The sequence below is a fragment of the Lactuca saligna genome, chromosome 3, assembly GCF_052625555.1.
Source record: "Lactuca saligna cultivar CGN05327 chromosome 3, ASM5262555v1, whole genome shotgun sequence".
NCBI classification, from domain to species: Eukaryota; Viridiplantae; Streptophyta; class Magnoliopsida; order Asterales; family Asteraceae; genus Lactuca; species Lactuca saligna.
In genome coordinates this window covers 56,829,474-56,837,648 of record NC_136419.1, presented here as the reverse complement: position 1 = coordinate 56,837,648, position 8,175 = coordinate 56,829,474, and the positions used below count along the sequence as shown (strand labels likewise).

At 36.6% G+C, this 8,175-nt stretch overlaps 1 pseudogene; it reads left to right on the top strand.

Annotated features, from left to right (window-relative positions):
- The first annotated feature begins 557 nt into the window (after positions 1-557).
- LOC145036624 (uncharacterized) lies at positions 558-3,899 on the top strand (annotated as a pseudogene).
- The last annotated feature ends 4,276 nt before the right edge of the window (positions 3,900-8,175 follow it).

Below are 8,175 nucleotides of genomic sequence, written 5' to 3'. Positions count from 1 at the left end.
TTAAAACCACTGGGACATATTTTTTGAGAAAATAAAAAATTGGACTGAACCTATGATTTTCAGTAAAGTATGGGGACCAAAATTGTTAGTCATTTTGAAAAGGTAGAGAATGACCCTAAGAAATAACGACTTGCTTGGTTGGCAACTTGGTATAATGTTTATGGAGAAACGAAATCTGTCAAAGTAATTTGAGTGTGAATAATCTCCGGTTCCTTATACGCTTGGTTGGCATTAATGAAATAATATTTAGGAACAAGTAAAAAATCAAATCTAGTTTAATTTTTTGATAGCTAATTATTATTATAATGTCTTTGTTAACCATGGTCTTTTCCTAGATTGTCATGATCTACATTTTAAAGTTTAATAGATTCCTTGTGGAAAAACATAACATTGACTTATCACATAAAAGACATTTCTTGTGAAATAAATGACTTTTTCCAAATTTTCCATGTATAAAAAAGTTAAATAATAAAAACAAACAAACAAAATAAAGAAAGCAATAACGCAAGTATAAATTAGGCAGATACAAACTATCATTTTTTCAAAAGAGAAAAAACATGGCAAAGCACATAATGTCTTCCTCAACCTTCTTACTTTTTTCTCTACTAATCATGAAACTCTCCCCCATACCAAATTTTGCCTTTGTTTCTTTGGAGGAAGCCAATGCTCTTCATAAATGGAAAGCAACCCTTCAAATCCCAAACAATTCCTTGATTTCTTCATGGATTCCTCTCCCTTTGAATTCCAGTGTATCAGTTCCATGCACTTCTTGGTTTGGAATAGTTTGCAATGCTGATGGGAGCATTAAGAACTTGAACATCAGTGCATCTGGATTAAAGGGTACACAATCTTCTCCATTTTCCATTCTCTTTGCTACACTATATTTCGCATTTTGATCTCAGTATAAACAACTTCTTTAGCCCCATCCCACCAGAAATCAGACTCCTGTCAAGACTTGTCTATCTTGATTTTTCAGCAAATAACTTTTCTGGTGTAATCCCACCTGAAATAGGGACAATGCTATACAATCTTGAGATATTTTACCTGAATGGAAATAACCTGAGTGGTTCCATACCACGAGAGATCGGTCAACTAACCTCACTCTATAAGCTTCAATTGTCTGACAATTTTCTTCAAGGAGAATTGCCTCCAACACTGGGAAATTTAACAAAGTTAGTTCATCTCTATCAGTATAACAATAAACTTTTGGGTGAAATTCTTTCATCATTGGGTGATTTGACATCTTTGAATGTCATTTATTTGGACCACAATCAACTCTCTGGTCCTATTCCTATCGAAGTTGGGAATTAGAAGTCTCTCACTGATCTTAATATGAGCGACAATCAACTTAGTGGTTCTATTCCTTCATCACTAGCAAACATCAGCAACCTAGAAAATATGTTCTTTTTTAATAATATATTATCTGGTTCCATTCCTATTGAACTTGGGAATTTGAAATCTCTTATTGATCTTAAGGCGAACCACAATCAACTTATAGGTACTATTCCTTCATCACTAGCAAATTTGAGCAACTTACAGCATCTGTACCTCCATCAAAATAAATTATCTCGTCCCATTCCTATTAAACTTGGTAATTTGGAGTCTCTCACTGTGCTTGGGGTTGGCGACAATCAGATTAGTGGTTCTATTCCTTCAACACTAGCAAACCTCAGCAACCTACAGTATCTGTACCTCAATGAGAATAAATTATTCGGTACAATTCCACAGGGATTAGGAAGTCTAGAATTGTTTCACCTACAAATGTACAATAATCGATTGTCTGGCCATTTACCCGAAGATCTGTGCAATGGGGGAAAGCTTCAGTTGTTAATAGTTAATGGAAATCAACTCACTGGTTCTATTTCAAGAGGCTTAAAGAATTGTTCTAGCTTAATAAGGGCTCGGTTTGATCAAAATCAAATCATTGGAGTTATATCCAATAGCTTTGGCATCTATCCACGCTTTAAAATATCTTGATATCAGTCACAATAATTTTCACGGGCAGCTTTCTCAAAATTGGAGTAAATGCAAGAATTTGACAGCCTTAATGATGGCATATAACAACATCAGTGGTAGCATACCACCAGAGTTTGGAAATTCAACTCAACTACAAAGACTTGATCTTTCTTCAAATAGTTTGGTTGGTGAGATCCCAAAGGAGTTTGAGAAGATGAAAAGCATGTTCTACTTGTACTTGTCTGATAATCAACTTTCGGATATTATACCACAGGAGCTCGGATCACTGCATCATCTCCTTGCTCTTGATCTATCTAAAAAATATATTGAATGGGTTGATTCCAAAAAGTATTGGTTATTGGGCATTCCTCTACTACTTGAATCTTAGTAATAACAACCTCAGTGAAAAAAATCCCATCTGAGATTGGTAAATTAGGTCAACTTACCAAACTTTATTTATCTCACAATTTGCTCATCAAAGAGATACCGTCTGAAGTTCAAAGTTTGCAAAAATTGGATCTTTCTCACAATAGACTATCTGGTTCTATTCCTGATACTTTTACAAGTTTGCCTAGCGGGATTGATATCGACCTATCTTACAATGAGCTCAAAGGTCCGGTTCCTTCTAGCACTAACTTTGTGAATGCATCCATACAAGGCAATCTAGGTTTGTGTGGAAATTTTATAGGGTAGGATCTTTGTGCAAGTAAAATTAAAAAGAAGAAAAATGATGCATTTCATCATAGGCTGATCCTTGTAATTATGCTCTCCCTTATTGGGGTAGTGTTACTTGGTTTGTTCATGTGTGGAATCATTGTTCATCGACAACGGAAAAAAGTTGCTCCACAGAAACAGTCAGACGTAGAAGGTCATGATTTTTTTTCCATAACAAGTTTTGATGGAAATGTAGTTTATGACGAAATCATTAAGGCAACAAATGATTTTGATGAAGCATATTGTATTGGGACTGGAGGATGCGGCATTGTGTACAAAGCAGAGCTACAACCTAACAATGTGTTAGCAGTCAAGAAAATTTATTCATTGATATCAGTTGAGGAAGCTGATCATAATGGTTTCCTTAATGAGGTACATGCATTAACAAACATAAGGCTTCGAAACATAGTGAAACTCTATGGATATTGCTCCCATGCCCGCCACTCATTTTTGATTTATGAATACCTTGAAAAGGGAAGTCTTGGATCAATCTTAAGAAGTGGTGTCTTAGCAAAAGAATTGGATTGGTTGAAAACGGTCAATATTGTAAAGGCTGTAGCTAATGGTTTGGCTTATATGCATCACGACTGCTCGCCTCCTATAATTCATAGAGACATTTCCATTGCCAACATCCTTCTTGATTCTGATTATGAGGCGCATATTTCTGATTTTGGCACATCCAAGCTTTTAAAGCTAGACTCATCCAATTGGACTGCAATTGCTGGACCTATGGTTATATCGCACCAGGTAAGGTACTCTTCTGATGCTAGTTCTACATATTCTCAAGTTTCTTGTTGGAATCTTGTGGGGGTTGATATCACCTTTTTTGTTTTTATGTTATGTTTCTTCAGATGTAGAACTTGCTTATACGATGGTGGCAACCGAGAAATGTGATGTTTATAGCTTTGGAGTTGTTGCGCTAGAAGTGATCATGGGAAAGCACCCTGGAGAACTCATAACATCTTTACCAACATTGTCTGTTAATTATCTGGTTCCAACAAATGTGGGAGATATTCAGATGCCTCCTCCCTCATCCCAAGTTGAGAAACAAGTTCAGTCGGTTCTAAGTATCTCAAGAACATGTTTGAACTCCAATCCACACGAAAGGCCAACAATGAGCCAAGTTTCAAATCTATTAATGAAGGATCTGTGTTGAATTAAAATCTCTTACCTGATATAGTGTACTTTTAATGTCTATACTTTTTTCAAGTTCCCTATATGCCTCCTCGTTAGGTGCATTCATTTGAATGCCTCCTGGTTAAGAAATTTCTGATCATATGTTTTCTTGTATCATTATGTAGTAGATAAAAAAATAAGTCAGTGAACATTGCTATCCTTCTAGAAATTCACTGCTGGAAAATTCAGTATTAGCAACTTACCAATCCATCGATTCTTAAGGAGGAGTTTCATCTATAATTTTACGTCTTTTCATCATGTTTTGTTTTCAGGTAAAAGTTAGAAAGAATATTTTCCATCACTTGGATTTCCAATAAATGTAAAAGTTAGTAAAATTACATTAGTAAATTAATTATATACAAGAAAAAGTATTCTACAATTTATATGAGAAAAAAAACACATAGTAGTGCCGGCGGTGCAGTCGCACCGGGCCTTCGATCATAGGGGGCCTCAGATTTTTTGGATAATTTATAGTTATAGTATTGGTATTTTTGTAAAATCGATTTTTTGGATAATTTATAGTTATAGTATTTGTATTACGAATACGAGTAGAGTTTTACACAATATATGAGTATGCTTGTTCAACGCATAATCGAATATGACAAAAATAGAGGAAATCCGACAAAAGTCAATAAAACCCACTATGTTGTTATTATGACAATGAGGAAAAAGATAAATATATAATGAAAATATGTGAAGGAAATGAAATGTTGCAATTTCAGAAATAGCAAAAGAATAAAATTATTCCACAGATATAGGAATTTAACAAGGATTTACTCGGATTGGCTGGCACCAGATTCTCATCCACCTGACACGAAAGCATTTGTATGTCCCCTGTATATATGGATCTTTATTGTAGAAAACATGAGCTTTGGAATGTGATAGAAAATATTATCATATTTAAGTTAGTGATACATTTTGACCTAGTGGTTATGCAAGTAAATTTTGAATTCAAAATGTCATAGATTTACGTTAGTTTTATGTGAGCAACTCAGATATCACATAACTATCCTACATGACAAACATTAAAGCAAGGTTGCAAGCATAAGTGTGGTTTTTTTTCCTTTTCAAGTTGAGTCTGATTGTGAGATCTCATATGTTATTGCATTCTAATTGTGCCTACTTTCTAAAGTCCAAAAGTGTGGCGCTTTCGGGAGTTATTGAGAAGGCCAGTTCAAGATTGCCAATATCCTATAAATTTAAGTTAAGAAAAGAAGGTTTTTACGGAACAATTTTATGATAACCTACATAGCAAATGACTTACAACTTACATAGCAAAGGAACAACTAACCCGACGGTAAAATTAAGGAACAAGGATATTGACTTGGAAAATGAAAACTAATGGAGATAGTGATTGTTAAAAATGCTCCTTATCACTAGCTCAAGACTTTGCCACTACTGCCATCAAACGGTTGTGTGGATGCTCACATCTTGGGCGAAATTCACATCCAAATTATCATTGTTAACCTAATAATATTTTGGGCTTTATTTTGTATTGGGTTTTATGATTGGGCCTTTCCGCTAGGAAACCCTAATTAGTTTGTCTATATATTATGTCTTTCCTTTTCATTGTATTTATACTTCTCTTTGATAATAATATGAAACCCTAGCCGTTATATGTATTTCATTTGTTAGTTTACATGGTATCAGAGCTCGGTTGATTATCTGTAGTTTTTTCGTTTTTTTTTTTTGGGGCGAGTACTGTTCACCGATTACTGTTCATCGACACTGTTCATCGCACGGTTACTGTTCACGATTACTGTTCATCGACACTGTTCATCGCACGGTTACTGTTCACGATTACTGTTCATCGATACTGTTCATCGATTACTGTTCACGTGTACTGTTCACGGTTACTATTCATCAACACTATTCACGTGTACTGTTCATTGTCACCATTTGCAATTTTGGGGTATGCCTTTTTTGCTCGTTTCTGTATTTGGTTTGGTTTGATTTGTTCGTTTGTCGGTTTTGAGGGTTTCGTTTTCGTCTAGCTTTGTTGATTTCGAGATCTTGATCATTTTTTTGCTACTACTCGTATTTACTATTTGATTGATATTGAAATATGGCCCCAAGAGATGATTCTCTTCAGTCCATTAGTATTCAACTTGATGGCAAAAACTATGCCTATTGGAGTTATGTTATGAAAAATTTCTTGCGGGGCAAGACTATGTGGGGGATTGTTACAGGTGACAAGAAGAAACCAACAGACGAGAAGGCCGCTAATTATGAAACCTTACTGGATTCATGGGAGACTGATAACTCCAAGATCATTACTTGGATTAATAATTCTGTCATCCAGTCAATTGGTACTCAGTTTGCGAAGTATGACACGGCAAAGGAGGTTTGGGATCACTTGGCTAGGTTGTATACTCAGTCTAACTTTGCAAAGCAGTATCAGTTAGAGTTTGATATTCGAGCCCTCCAACAGAACAATCTTAGTGTTCAGGAATTTTATGCAGCTATGTCGGATTTGTGGGATCAGTTAGCTCTTACAGAACCTGATGTGTTGAAGGCTTTTAAGCCTTATATTGATAGAAGGGAAGAGCAACGTTTGGTTCAGTTCTTGATGGCATTACGTTCAGATTTTGAAGGTCTGCGTGGATCAATCTTGCATCGTACACCTCTTCCCACTATTGATTCGGTTGTTCACGAGTTGATTGCTGAAGAAACTCGTATCAAGTCCCATGCTGACAAAGCTCCCAAGACAGCCACTCCTGTTGTCTTTGCTGTTTCACAACGACCCCAATCTTCAAACCAAAATCGTCCCAGAGTTGCATTTGATGAGTGTGCTTTCTGTAAGAAGAAAAATCATTGGAAGGTAAATTGTCCTTTACTGACAAGCAAGGGAAATCAACAGCAACAACAAACAAGATCACCAGCATACTCTCAGTCTTCACAGCAGAACAAGTCTTCTGGACAGTCACGTCCCTCTTTTTCATCTTTTAGGCCAGCACAGTATGCTGCTGTTACACCTTCAGTTGAGAATGAAACAGATTTCACACCACCATCAGCCTTGGATCCACAGATTGTTGAGCAGTCCAGACAGTTCTTAGCTACCAATCCAACTGCCATGTCAGCTTCCATGTCTCATTCAGGTCTGTCTTCATCCAACACGTCAGGTATTCCTTCATCCTTGTGGATATTGGATTCTGGTGCATCTCATCACATGTCACCACATTTTTCATCTTTTGCTTCATTATCTTCTCGTACACCTGTCTCTGTTATGTCTGCTAGTGCTACACCCATGTCAGTAGAGGGTGTTGGTTCTATTGTCACTCCTTATATATCTTTAACAGATGTGTATTACATTCCTACACTTGCTTTGAATCTTGCATCGGTCAGTCAGTTGTGTAAATCTGGTTGTTGGGTCTTCTTTTCTGATTCATTCTGCTGTGTACAGGACATTCGGTCTCGGAGGGTGATTGGGATAGGCCGTAGACTTGGGGAGCTTTATGTCTTGGAGCAGCTACATGTTGCTGATGTTGCTGCATCTAGTGTCGATTTGTCGTCTTTTCGTTTAAACCCTTCATCGTCTCCTTTTTATCTTTGGCATTCTCGTTTGGGACATATTTCAGCGTCTTGTTTACAGTTTTTGGTTTCCACTGGTGTGTTAGGCTCTTTGAAATTTGATGATATTTCTGATTGTTGTGGTTGTAAACTGGGAAAATTTTCTGCTTTACCGTTTAATAAAAGTGTCACTCGTTCTATTGCTCCCTTTGATATTGTGCATTCTGATGTGTGGGGTCCCTCTCCGATAACCTCCAAGTCAGGAGCTAACTATTATGTTTCATTCATTGATGATTACACTCGTTATACGTGGGTTTATTTTATGAAGCGCAGGTCTGACTTTTTCACCATATATAGTGAATTCAGAGCTCTTGTCAAGACTCAACACTCTGCTGTCATAAAATGTTTTCAGTGTGATATGGGAGGAGAATTTACCTCCAATGATTTTAAACAATTATTGGCATCTGATGGCACTATACATCAATCATCTTGTACAGACACTCCTCAACAGAATGGTGTTGCAGAAAGAAAACATCGACATCTCCTAGAAACTGCTAGATCCTTACTACTCTCTGCTCAAGTTCCCAATATGTTTTGGGGAGAAGCTGTTCATACCGCTACTTATGTTATTAATCGCATTCCTACTGCATACACTTCGGGAAAGTCTCCTTATGAAATGTTGTTTGGACAACTCCCAGATTATTCTTCATTACGAGTGTTTGGGTGTACATGTTTTGTCTTGAAGCCTCATGTAGAGAGAGATAAGTTGTCTTCAAAATCAGCTCTTTGTGTTTTTCTGGGATATGGTATTGGTCAGAA